The 14,018-nt window shown below is 43.5% G+C and overlaps 1 long non-coding RNA gene across 1 annotated transcript in view; it reads right to left on the bottom strand.

The window, feature by feature from the left end:
- Positions 1-477: 477 nt before the first annotated feature.
- The window catches only part of LOC143434519 (uncharacterized), a 34,200-nt gene continuing 20,659 nt past the window's right edge, over positions 478-14,018 (bottom strand). The window contains exon 3 of the long non-coding RNA XR_013104029.1: positions 478-1,231. This is a non-coding gene — a long non-coding RNA (uncharacterized LOC143434519). The remainder of the gene's footprint in view (positions 1,232-14,018) is intronic.

Raw genomic sequence — 14,018 nt, 5'->3', positions numbered from 1 at the left:
TTGTAAGTCATGTGCCTTCTGCTATACTCATTTTTCAAATATATTTCTATCTCAACTTTTGTTTGAATTGTCTTCTATGTTTCTATCCTGATGATTAGGTAATTGTATTCATGGATTATCTAGATGGTGTTAAGTGGGTCGGGCTTCTCACAGTCCCAGGCCTTGGTTCCAGTCTCCTAGCTTACTTACTTTTCTTGGTGTTGTGACCAAATACCTGACATAAAGCAAATTAAAGGAGGAAGAATTCATTTTAGCTTATAATTTGAGGATCTTCAGTGCGTCGTGTGGAGGAGAGGTGTCAGCAGGAGCATGGGGCAGATGAATGCTTGTGTTCAGCTCATTTTCTCCATCTTTAGTCTTGGAACCAAGCCCTTGGGACAATGCCACATATATCCCTCTTCAGGAAACATTCTTACACTGCTAAACCTGAGAATCACAAGGAGGAAAAAAAAACCCAAATCCACAATTGTCCAATTAAGGCAGGCTGTATTTCAGGGTGTACCAGGGACTGGCCAGACGATTGTTTCACCCTAAGTTGGGATGTGAGAGACCAGCATCTGCTGGCCTCCTGAAGTCTCTTTTATAGGAGAGATGAAGTGTTCACAGGGGTGAGAGAGTTGGCTGTTATACATTGCTAGAAAGATAGGATGAAAGGGAAACCCAAAGGTATATTTTCATGTAATTGTACATGTGGTCAAACTGATGAGGAAGAATAACCATCACACATGCTACAGAAGCTGTTCATGAACGCGTGGCCAAGTGTAGTAACAGAGGTGGTTACAAGCCTTCTGCCTCAGAGTGCTTGCACACCCTCCTAGGTCACAGCAGCTTCCCAGAAGTCACGGTGCTACTTCAGATACCCTCCACTTTTCCCATTTCACTCTCTGCAGAAATGTTCGGGGGCAGAAACTGTAGTCATGAGTTCTTCTTCAGACACAGACACAGGCTAAGATGTCCTTGTGAATGGAAATTCGAAGGAAGTTAAGGGCCCTATTTATCCAGGGATGTGTTGGCCATGTGTGTTGAGCCAAAACTCCCCACAGAGGAGGGCAGACAGAGGGCTGGAAGGATCAGCACTCAGGAGGAGACAGCCTAGAGAAGCTTACCTGTGGATGCTAAAGCCTGGGAGGATTTCAAGAGAAGCTCTGAACAGCCTGTTTCCTCCTCTTCCCTTGCTGTAGAACTCCAGCATCTTGGAATTCAAAGATGAAACAATTTTTACATGTAAACACTAAAGGAGAGGAAGGCACAGAGATTTAAATCACTGACACTCTACCTGCCCACAAATATTCTAACTTTGTCTGCACCTGAGCACATGTTCCGCTGTCTCTAACATACATCTGTGTGGCATTAACAACTCTGCTGCTTTCTCTCTGTAGGAATGGTTCCGTTAGAAATTGAACCCACCCTACTCTTCTCCCTGATCAAACCCAATGTCCTTCCACTCAGCAACCAGCTACGACAAAGACATCGACTTGGAGAGACAGCAATGTTACTCTGAACAGGCATTTAGAATGAGCCAGTGGTGCAAGACAAGTGCCCTGATGGCCTTAGGTGACATGATCTTTCCCTCTTCCTTGCTTATAGTTCTGACTGTACGGTCAGCTGCACTCGCATCACCCTCGGATGACAAGAAACGACCGGAAACATCTTGAGCTCTGCTTCCATCCCTCCTAGAACAGTACATCCTGTAATGCTCAGTGGTCCCAAACCCACAGGGACGGCCCTGGAATAGGGGGCCCTTGGGCTACTGCCACAGTGATATAAAGTGGGGCATGCCTAGATGAGATCCTATCTGCTCTGGGCAGGTTTCCTGAACCCTGGGTGACATGCTCACCATGATCCTAGAGTTCTGTTATTCATTGCTGCCTGTCTAGGAAGAATGATGTTGCTTTGTGTTGTTTAACTTGTGTGAACATTTACTCATTAAAGACATGCACTAGGTAGAAATTTCGGATTGATAGCCATGGGTGGTGAGTCTACTTAACTAGTGGACGCGGAATTTGTTCTGAGAAATCATGATCTCAGAAAGGTGACAAAATGAAATAAAAATGCTATTGAAAACTTAACTCCTCAGACCCCAGTTCAGACCCAACAAATCAGAAGGTCTGGAGATGAGATTAGGGAATCTGCACAGCCACACTCGTCGTTCTGGAACTCGGACACAGTTGAAAACATTTATTTTAGTCTGCACTTCTATTGTTGGATATTTAATAACCCTATTAATTCTTATTATGACCCAGTCAGTCTCCCAAAAATTGAGACAGCGTCCTATTGATTTACCTAATCAGCTTTATCACAATTTCTGGGTGATTATTCCTAATCTATTTCTCTATGCTAGACTGGCTAACTGTGCTCCACAAGCTACTTGCTGCTTGAGTGTCCCCGAGGCTGTTTGTTCCATCAATCCAGTTTTCGATCTCTCCCTCCCTCCCCCCCTCCTCTCATCATGATTCCTACCTGCAACCCCCAGCCCAGTAACCGAAGCCCTGCCTACGTCCACTCCCCATTAACTGCTGTCAGCACTTCGATTTAACCAGTTAGAAGAGATTGGCAAGCAAAGTTTATACAACACCATCTGGTTTCCGTGTGCTTGTGTGCTTGCTGGGACTACAGACCAGATCTTGGGGGCCAGTATTTAGCATCTGAATACATAGCAGCACCAGACCAACCCCCCAACACACTCACATGTTGTATTCTTGAAAGAAAAGACCATGACACAGTAAGTCTGCCTAAGTTCACATAATGCTTAGTAACATGACCATGTTCTAGAACCACATTTCTGGTTCTGGAACATTCCACCACTCCAGCTCAATAGATGATTAGACTAGCCTCCTTCTTGCCTGGTCTGCCTCTATTTCTCTCCTACCACCTTCTATCAATGCCCCTTGACTGAGTGATGGCATGAGGCAACCTAAAGTTCTGACTGTATTGTAGGACACTAAAAGCAAACTTCACTGGGAGCACCTAAATTTGAACTAGGACCTCTTGATCCACAGTCAGGTTCTTAACCCCTAAGACATACATCAATCTTGTTAATGGGCTAATAAACACCATCTCCAGTGTGAACAGAATTTCTTTAAATCCTAAGAAAGTTTTGGTAATGAGGAAATATGATTTTACAGAAAATTAGTGCCTTTTGGTCCTTTTCTTCTATGGAGCCCCCATGCTCACACTGGTTCCCGGAAGGCTTCTCTGCATAATCTTTACATCTCATTTTTAGGAACCTTTTGAGGCATCTGATTAAAAAAAAACCTCCTCCTTCCTTCCCTCCATTCCTTCTCCTCATCTTCAAGAAGCTTCAGTGGCATTGAACTTGTCACAACATCCTCTTCCTCCCCACTTCTTTCTCCACCATATGATTTGGGGTCTCTATTGCCCATTTTCTTCCCTCTGCTCTGTCCAATTCTCCCCCAAGATGTTTCATAGTTTGGGGAAAGAACTTAACTGAACTCAGGGAAGCCTAGATAAATTATTTTATAATTATCTGATTTTGAAGCACAGGACGGGCACACTGTCCCAAAGGGTCATGGACCAGAAGATCAGCCTAGGTGGAGCCATAAATACCAGAAGTATCTTTTCTGCAGGACAAGCCTGACTCAAGAGAAGAGAATATGCCCCTGGGTTGTGTGGGCATACACATCCCACAGCAGACATGCTGACATCCAGTGCACCAGGGGTTCCAGGGCCCAGGTGGAGTTTTAAAAACTTTTGACTTTCTCATAGCATGGCATGGAAGACAAGTGATTTCTAAACAGGAGGAAACAGAGGAACATCCAATGCTGTAGTTCCCACTTATAGCCTCAAGATGATCCAGCCACAAGCAGCCATCCCACAGGCTGAGAAGTCAAGACCTCTGCACACATACAAGCTTCTGTTAGGTGTAAGAAAGGCATTCTAGTGTAAATACGAGTCCATCCCCTTATCACTGTCCCACTCAGGTTCCCATTTGCTCTTTATCCATCCAGTGTCCATCATCATAACTTCATTCCCATGCTCTCTGATGTCCTTGCCTTTTACTGAACAAGCCTTTCCCTAAGCCAATCTCTGTGTTTTGTCTCTTTAAAAAAGAAAACCCAGTCTTGACAACTCTCACTTCCTACACCTGCCAAAGAGCTGCAGCGGCCCACTGCTGTCTGCTGACCAGTCTCCCAACAACATCCCTACTCTCTTGGATTAGTGTTTCATGCTTTCCCTCTCTCCCCAAACCTGTAGCAGCTTCTCCCCATCTTCAATTCATTTCTGACTGCATTGAGGAAACACAAGAAGCTGTGTCCACCTGCTCTAGGATACCTTCTCACTCTCAGCATCTGAGCCCATCTATTGTGTTCTCTCTCCAGTGACCAGGGACCAGCTTCTAATCAAGGCTAGCTGTGGGACCATGAAAGGATAGCTTGGTTCCTGGTTGGGCACAGGCCTCAAACCCAGGAACCTAATGGGACAACGGCAGGTGTTTGGCCATACCCCCAGACCCCAGGCTCCTGACATGCCATTGGCCCACACTTTTCAGTCACACAGGGCAATGCAGCCCCTCCCAGAGAGGTTTGTGTCACTCAGCACAGGTAGTGGGCATGACTACAGGCCTCAGCCTCAAGAGATTTCCATATTAATGAGATACCTGAAGGCCAGAGGGTGTAGCCAATTAAGCATTCTTTCCCAGACTGCTTCCTCCTCCCTCACTATTTAAGTCAGGTCCACCCTGAGTTTGGGGAGTAGGGGAGGGGTGTAGCAAGATCCATCTACCATCTGCCATGACAATAAAGCTTTATAAAACCATGGACCTCCTCGTGTCTTTTGGGGCCTGCCATGGAGAACCGTGGATGGGCCCTCCAAGTATTGAACCGCCATCTAATCTCCCATGGAGAGCTTCTCTGCGTTCCTGTTGCAGAGACCGCCTCTTCAAGCAAGCTAACGGAGTCAGCCAAGTGAGTACAGTAAAAAGAGTCTCTTTCCAGCGGGATGCTGTTGGGGGCCTCTTTCTCTCCCCTTGTTCCTCTCGGCTGCGGGCCAGCCCATAGCCCCCAGTCTCCGTTCTTCCACGGCCCCTCAGCGGTGTCTGGGGGCTCAAGAATAGAGGCCACCAGCCTCCAGGTCCACTCAAGAACCCTGCGCGCCCCCCCCCGCGGAGCTTCAGATTGAGATTCTGTCACGCCCAGGCGCGAGCTCCACAGTGTCTGCCTGGTGCCACATGGAGAAAATTCAGTCAAAAATCCCACACATACTTCTGCTGCCCAGAGTCCCGGTCCCAGCCAACTGGGGCGGCAGACCCCCGCCCAACAGGAACCCACGCTGGCGCCCATGTGCAAGCTATCATCCCCGCAGATAGCACTTAGGCACTATGCCCCAGCTCTACCAACACGATCAAAGTCTCTTCAATAGCCTCATCTCTGTTTGTTAAACTAAATCAAGGGGAAATTCCCATGACATAAAACTAAGTTTTCTACAGTGCACAGTTCAGTGATTAGTTCATTCATGATGTTGGCAACCATCTGTGATCTCTAGTGTCAAAGCTTGTCCTCAACCAAGAACACCTACACCATTAGTAACCACTTCCCATTCCCTTACATGCAATGTCCTGGACTACCAATCTGTTTTCTGTCCATGTGAAGTGTATGTATGTATGTATGCATGCATGAATGCACATATGTATGTATGTAGATTTTTGGGTTTATAAGACTCCTGGATTGGTCTTCTACTTCAAAGAAATCTCTTTGAAGAATGAGAACAATGTCCATGGATGAATATTTAGGTTGCTGGACTACATGATAATTCTATTTAAAGTTTTTATGTTATTTTTATTTTATATGTATGGTGCTTTGCCGATAGATAGACAGATAGATAGATAGATAGATAGATAGATAGATAGATAGAGTCAGTCTTTGCAGCACATTATATGCCTGGTGCCAGTGGAGGCCAGAAGAGGATATCAGATCTCCAGAAACTGGAGTTACAGGTGGTTGTGAGCCACCATATGGGAATTAAATTCAGGTCCTCTGGAAAATTCATTTCTCTTAATCACTGAGCCATCTCCCCAGCTCCCTACTTAACCTTTTGAGAAACAATAGTTTTCCACAGCAATTAAACCATCTTCTGCTCCCAGCAGCCATTTTTCATTTTTCATTTTCCCTATGGTCTCCACAGCCTGGTAGCTGAACCAGCATGATGAGAAACATTCCCTAGGCCACAACCCAGGCATAGCTGGTGGTAAGCAGGAAGAGGGAAAAGCTATAAGGTCTTAAGAAAGGGCTAAGAGGGAACCCGGGAGAAGGAAACCCAGTCTGCGACCTGAAGCCTCCTGCGGCTGAAAGGTTTGGACCCCATCTTTGCATCTTTACAACCCCAGGCGCTCAGAAGGGAGCTCACTCTGATGTTCACTATTCCTCCATTCAGTTATAATGAAATGATAAGTGAACACTCAAGGAGTTTGTCACATCCTAGCCATCATTTTAAACACAGAGAGAAAGCATGGACATTGTTCTAATTTTTCAAAGAGACTTCTTTCAAGTAGAAAACCAATCTAGGAGTCATATTGTCATAGAAGTGGCAGAGGCAGAGTAGATGACAGAGTACTCAAGCTGGGGAATGAGATGGAGATTCCTAGAGAGATGAGAAGGGTTGCTTGAGGAAGAAGCCAGCTCCTCAACCCCTGCCTTAGTCATTGTTATATTGCTGTGAAGGAACACCATGATCTGAAGTAGAAATTTCTGGTTTCTTTGGAGACTCAGATGTGTCATGTGGTGTTTTTCTGGAAACTGTCTTATGAGAGGATGTTTTGCTAAGAACAGACACATGGTGTTTTTCTGGAGGTAGCCTGGGAAAAGGGCATGTGATCTTTTCCTAGAGCAGATGCTTGAGAGAACAAGTAATGTTTGGAACGGATATAAATATAGCCCAGTGAACACTGGATGATGCTGGACGGTATTAGTATGCCGTGCTTTCTTGGTCATCGTTGGGCTTTGCTGATGATGCTGAATGGTATTGGTACGCCTCACCATTCTTTGTTGGTTATTGTTTGTCGTGACTTCATAGAGAGAAACACACCAAAAAACTTCTGGTGGTGTTCTGGTGGCTTCTTGCTGCTTCCACTGACTTGGGCCAATTGGCAGAGCCTTGCAGTTTCTTCTGGATCAACCTGTTGTTGCTGATTCGTGAATGGTGTTTATGAGTTTATCGAGCTGCTAATTCTTGTGAACTGAACTGCTGATATCCTGACAAAGCAGATTGGATTTGCTCCAAAGAAATATTTCTTAACGGGTCTACATCCTTCTTTGCTCTATTAATCTTTCCTTTCCAATACCTCTAGTGGGTTGTAGGCTAGAAGGGAGGTTAAGTTATTTAAGAACCCTTATTAAAAGTAGGTTTTGAAAAATCTAAGCCTGCAATGAACCACAATCAAGGCAACTTATAGGAAAGCAAGCATTTAATTGGGGCTCGCTTGAAGTTTAGAGGCTGAGTCCATCAGCATCATGGTAAGTTATGTGGCAGCACACATGGTGCTAGGGCAGTAGCTGAGAGCTCCAGCTCGATCCTCAGGTAAACAGGCGGTGGTGGGGAGGGGAGATTGGACCTGATATGGATTATCCTCAATGATATGCTTCCTCCAACAAGGTCACACCACTCCATCAGGCCACAACTCCCAATCCTTCTCAAATAGTGCTATACCCTGGTGACTAAGCTTCCAAATATATAAGACCATGGGGGAGACATCCTTATTCAAACCACATCAACTCTTCAGGCTTCTTCAGACTGGATTTCCTGCATGGAGTGAGTCTCAGGGTCACTTCCTGGGAGACTATCTGGGTCATGGTAGAGTGACTGTAACCTAAATGGACTTCACAGTGAGCCCTCTGTTGGTTCTTTCCCAGGATGCTGGTTGTTTCTATAGCTATCAGCTCTGCATTGGAAAGTCCCAGAAGAATTGGACAAATGAAAGAAAAGCAGAAATGAGTATGAGCCACTATGAGGGGAAAAAACCCACTTAATCAAGGAGCACCCAGACTTGAACCAGGACCTTACTGGTTAGAAGCCACATGCCCTGAAGCCAGATGCTCTACCTCCTGAGCTCTACCTTCTGCTCTAAGGTAGGGGTCTAATAATTTCCTTTTATATTCACATATATAGCATTACAACAATATTCTGGAAGTTTATGCTCCAGAGAGTTGGTAAGACTAGCACTGATTCTTCTGCAAACTCAACCTAGAGAGCAACTTGTCCAGTCGCCAGCTCTTCCTGCTCACATTCTTCCCCCTTTCTTCAGGCTGTAGGAGCAATAGACATATATAGTTATATATAGTTTAGTTATAGTTATATATTGTTATATAAAGAGACAATACTACAGTGACTCTAGGATGTACATGCCATGCTTTATGTTATATACCACAAAGCCTCAGGTCAAGGTACTATGCCTAACTTTTTGAGACACCCAAGTACTTAGACCTGAACACATCTCTTCAGCCCAAGGATCTGTGATTAGATCCTAAGGGTGTGGGCAGGAGAAGGTTGTGGACTTCCCAGGTCCTGACTGGACAATGAAGGAGCTCTGAGAACCATCATGAGGACAACATAGAATGAGGATCACAAAGGGCCTCTATTGAAACAGCACTACTGTGACCTTTATCCCACTACATGAATGTGTCCACTGTTGCATATGTTTGTTCTTATATAAAAGTATCATCCACAATTTTTTTTCAGAGCCAAGCGTTGTTTTAAGGCTTATCATAAAACCCTGCAATTCTTCATATAGTCTTCCTGCCATGCACAGGTTCTGCTTTCCATAGTTTTGGTTGTTTCTTCTGGCACTGTGGGGTTAAGTGAGTATAGCTAAGTTGAAAATAATCAAGTTTGGAAATTATTACAGTCCTTTTGTAGAGAAGCATATCACTTTCAATTCTTTGTGTTATTTTGGTGAATGCATAATAGTGAGTATGAGTGTCATGCTTAAGTAGATCTAAGAATTTGTGTTGAACTGTTTGCTTTTCCTGGAGATAGTAACAACAGTTTCTTTCATTTTGCTTTGTTTTAGTTTGGTTTGGTTTTTGGTGGAGACAGGGTTTCTCTGTATAGTCCTGGCCATCCTGGAACTTGTTTTGTAGACCAGGCTGGCCTACAAAATTCAGACCTAACAATTCAGAATGTCTGGAGATGAGATCAGAAAATAAGCACATGTCATCACACCCCCAGACCATTCTGGAATTCACACACACTTGACAACTTTCATTTTTAGTCTGTATGTCCATGTTGTATACTTAAAGAAAAGACTCAAAAAGAGAAAGCCTGTCTTAGTTCACACTATGCTTAGAACATGATCTTGGCCAGACATGGTGGCACTCGTCTTTAATTCCAGCATGTGGGAGGCAGAGGCAGGTGGATCTCTATGATGTCTACAAAGTAGTCTACATAGTGGGTTCCAGGACAGCCATAGCCACACAGTGAAACCCTATCTTAAACAAAGAAACAAAAAACCCCAACAAAACAAAAACCATGATCATGTTCTAAAACCTTGTTTCTTGCTCTAAAACATTTCATTGCCCCAGTTAAGAAGATAGACTAGACTTTTGCCTGTCTATTCTGCCTCTGTTGGGGGTTGGTCTTGTGCACAGATGTTGATTTTTGTGCCCAGACATCTGGTTATAGTACAGACAATGGTATGGTCAAGCATCTCTGGTTTCAATGTTATGTAAAAATTGTTTTCTGTCATCTGATTGGTTAGTAAAGAGCTGATCAGCCTATGATTGGGCAGAGAGGACAGTAGAGGTGGGACATCAGATCCCAGTGAGAGTGCACTAGCTAGAGAGAGAGAGGAGCAGAAAGAGAAGAAAGATGTGGAGAGACCATATGGAGCCACCAGGAGGTCTCACCATGAGGTCCTGATGAGAGAGCAGCTAAGAGGACACACAAGGAGCAGAGTGAGCCAAGACAAGACTGAGATGGCAAGTAACAGGGCATTTATCTGGATATTGATTGCCTTAGAGATTAGAACCACTTAGAACCTACCCAGCAGAGTGGCAGAAACTGGTTAATAAAAATGCCAGGTCTCTGTGTCTTTTATTTGGGAGTTTTATGAGCTAAGTGGGTGTAGAAACCACCTACAGTTATTTAGGAGCAAAAGAAGGCATTGAGAGACCCCCCCCCAAAATATTTCTACACCCCTCAACCTGGAAGATACAATGAATCAAGCTGAGAGTACACTTGGAATTTACTGCATGACACCAGTACTAAAGTTCCTCAGAGGGTGCCTGGAGCTGAACCAGGGACCTTTTGTCCTGTAGTCAAATGTTCTACCTGTGAGGTACGCCCCTGTTACTCTGGAACCAACTAATAAATACCTTTTGAGTCACACTGCAAAACCACACTTGGAATCTATACCCATAGAAGTGAAATTTGTTTCAGAAAGTTCTAATATTATAAAAATTTTGCCACACAGAAAATAGTATCTTTTGGTCTTTTTCCTCCATACAGGCCTTGCCCTTTCACTGGCCCTCAGAAGCCTTATTTACACAATCTCATCTGGGTTTGTTTTCATTTTGTTTTGGTTTTTTTTCTTCATTTTTGTCACAGTCGAGATTTAGACTAATCAAAATAGTACTGTAGTTTCTTATAATACATAAACATTTACTGTAAAGTCTTGAAAGCTAGAAACCTAGCCTCTAAGAAACATATTTCTCCAAAATGATGGCTGTTTAACAAAACACAAGGCAGCATTATCTGTGAACTGCCTTACTCCTTAATGAAAACTAAACTACAGAAAGCTACTCAGACCAAACAAACTTGGATCTGTCTTTGCTCACTTCTAAGTAGCAATCAGCCCAGTACAGAGTCACCTTGGGGAGTCTTAGGTGGGAGAGTACATCAGTCAGGTTGACATTTGGGAATGTGTGCGGGACAATTTCTTGATTGCCAACTGATACAGGAAGGCATCTAATTGTCTTAGGATTCCATTAAAAGTTTTTACCAATGCTACTGGCAACCTCTAGAACCTGATGGTAAAACCCTATTGCTGTAGAAACCACATACTTTAATTACGAAACATGGAGAAATCAACCTGGTATTCACCTGGAAGCTGCATTCCTATTGGATGCTGGAAGATCCTCTACAGGCTGCAGGCACAGTAATCATCAGTCTTACCCATCTGTGAATTGTGTGAGGCACGCTCACTGGTGCACTAGTGGCATGACATTATGGGAAATCAACCACTTTCTCCTCGAATGTAAGTCCCACTCCACAAGATGAAACCTTAACTGGTGCCATTACTGGCCAACCACCTTTAGCTAGACAGATCATAAGCCTAGGGAAGAACTTACTACTATTATACTGTTTAATAGATGTACTATTAAACCAACTTCTAGTGACTTCTAATAACTACAGATACAACAAAAACTTTTTTTTTTTTTTTTTTTTTTTTTTTTTGGTTTTTCGAGACAGGGTTTCTCTGTGTAGTCCTGGCTGTCCTGGAACTCACTCTGTAGACCAGGCTGGCCTCGAACTCAGAAATCCGCCTGCCTCTGCCTCCCAAGTGCTGGGATTACAGGCGTGTGCCACCACTGCCCAGCCCATCAAAAACTTTTAAAGTATTTGAAATTTTAAAGACTTTGGGCCTCTTAACATTGTACTGTATTTTATATCATGATATTAATATGAGATCTTGGAGATATGTATCAGGTTCCCAAGGTGTGAAGTCTCCTAGCTTCAGCTGTCAACTTGACACAGCCTAGAGTTATCTGAGGCAATTTCAGTTGGGGAGTGCCTCAATCAGATTAGCTTGTGGGGAATTTTCTTCATTGCTAATTGATATTGGAAGGCCAATTCCACTGTTGAGGGGGTACCTATCCCCAGGCACAAAGTTCTGGGCTGCATTGGAAAGCAAGCTGAGCAGGAGCTAGAGAGCAAAGCCAGTATGCAGTGTTCCTCCGTGGCTTCTATTTCAGTCCCTGCTTGAATTCCTCCATGATTTATAGGCTCAATACCTCTCTATCCCCAGTTGCTTTAGTCAGACCATTTCATCATAGCAAGAGAGAGAAAACTAGGACATATGTTTTCCATGTTTGTTTTTAACTTTGTATTATAAAGCCACTGATAAATAAGGTGTCTTTCAAGTGTAGAGGTTCTATTAAAATTTTTTCTAACATAAAAAATGTTTCTAACATTTAAAATGTTAGAAATGTATTTTCTTGGAAGTGGATGTAACTCAGTGGCAGAGCACCAGCCCACAATCACAAGGCCCTGGGTTCCATTCCCAGTGCCCTATATACTCTCACAAATACAAATTGTATATATGAATGCATGTTTGTGTGTGCATGTGCACATATCTTTAAGTCTACCTTCTATGCATTTGAACATCTACCCTCTGGAAATCCATTGCTCTAAGGTGAGCAGTGGTTCCATGTGTTGGCTGAGGGGTCACAAAAGAGTCCATGACTCAATTTCCTAACTACCTAACTTTAATTTTCTCCAACACAAACAAAAGCTATAGTTATAAGAGGAAGACACACGCATGTGCGTGTGTGCACGCGCGCATGCACACACACACAGAGGAAGACACAGGCACAAAGGTCACTGATCTTCAAGGACTCATCAGATTGCCGTTACACTACATCCACCCAGCTGTGCTCACTGATCCACACTGCTTTAGATTAGCTCCAGAACATATGACCACATATGTTTATTTGTTTATTTGTTTTTAAAGCTCTAGTTCTGTATCCATGGATTGCCTGGACATCACTATGTAGACAAGGCTGGCCTCAAATTCATAGAGATCTGTCTGTCTCTGTTTCCCAAGTGCTGGTATTTAAGAAATTCATCACCATGCCTAACTAGGTTCACACTGTTAAAAACTTATTTCTGGGGCTAGAGAGATGGCTCAGCTGTTTAAAAGAACTGACTGCTCTTGCAGAGGGAACAGGGTGATTCCACATGGCGGCTCACAGCTGTCTTTAACTCCAGTTCCAGGGGATTTACATGTGTCATTCATGGTTATACATGTATGACACACTCTTCTGACCAACCTGGGCACCAGGCACACATGTGATACATACATGCAAGCAAATGCTCCTATACTTTAAATAAAAAGAACTATATATTTTTAAAACCTTAATTCTTAGTTGAGTTGGTTACATGTATAGTTTTTCTATACATGTGTTTGTGTTCTGTAAGAAACAGGTATATGCAAATGAATGCACATATGTTTATTCATTTGAGTTTGGCTACAGTGCATTGTGTTGTTTTCTAAAAGTTCAATTCAGATATGCACGTATGTACCATCCACTCAGCAGCCGAGTGGCAGCCACAGAAGCTCTGACATGGACAGCTGCAGAAAGTCAAGAAAAACGTTAAAGAACAAAACAGTATACAGCACAAAATAAGACCTTTACATTTGGGGGAAAAACTAACAGGAAAAGAGAATCCAGGCCACTTCAAATTGAGTATTAGAAAACCAATTCCACCTCTTCCCAGGGAGAATTAACAGACAGAAAAGAAGAATCAAGAAAACTTAAGAGTGCTGAGAAAGCAGTTGTCCCTGGAAGATGCGGATGCAGTCTGGTTATACATGTATGTACAAGCATGTACAGATGCTCCCAACCCAAGCAGAGGTTAAGAACACAGGTGTTGGGTGACATGGGCTGATGGAGGCTCCTGGGAAGCCCGTGGTGATGCTTCTCACCTCTGGGGTCCACGGAGCACTAGGACGCTTTTATGGTGTGTGGGCCCTACCCAGGATATTCTTATTTATTTGGTCTGGATGAAGCCTGGGAAAGGAAACTTTTATAATGTCTTGCTCCTAATGTATATTTGAGGTTCAAAGCTATCACAATAAAGCCTCACCATGTACTGGGTCTGGAAAAGCAAAATGTTTCCTAGTATCCACTAAGAAAGAAGAACTTGAAATCCAGCATCTACTTCAGTGGTTAGAACTAATGGCTGGGCTGTGAAGACAGCACCTGCCCTTTGAGCACTAACATCTGAACCCAAATCTCCAGCCCCCTGCAAAAAAAAAAAAAAAAAAAAAAAAAAAAAAAAAAAAA

The sequence above is a fragment of the Arvicanthis niloticus genome, chromosome 15 (genome assembly GCF_011762505.2).
Source record: "Arvicanthis niloticus isolate mArvNil1 chromosome 15, mArvNil1.pat.X, whole genome shotgun sequence".
Taxonomy (NCBI): Eukaryota; Metazoa; Chordata; class Mammalia; order Rodentia; family Muridae; genus Arvicanthis; species Arvicanthis niloticus.
Note: the sequence above shows the minus strand (reverse complement) of the source record. Positions and strands in the feature narration are given on the sequence as shown.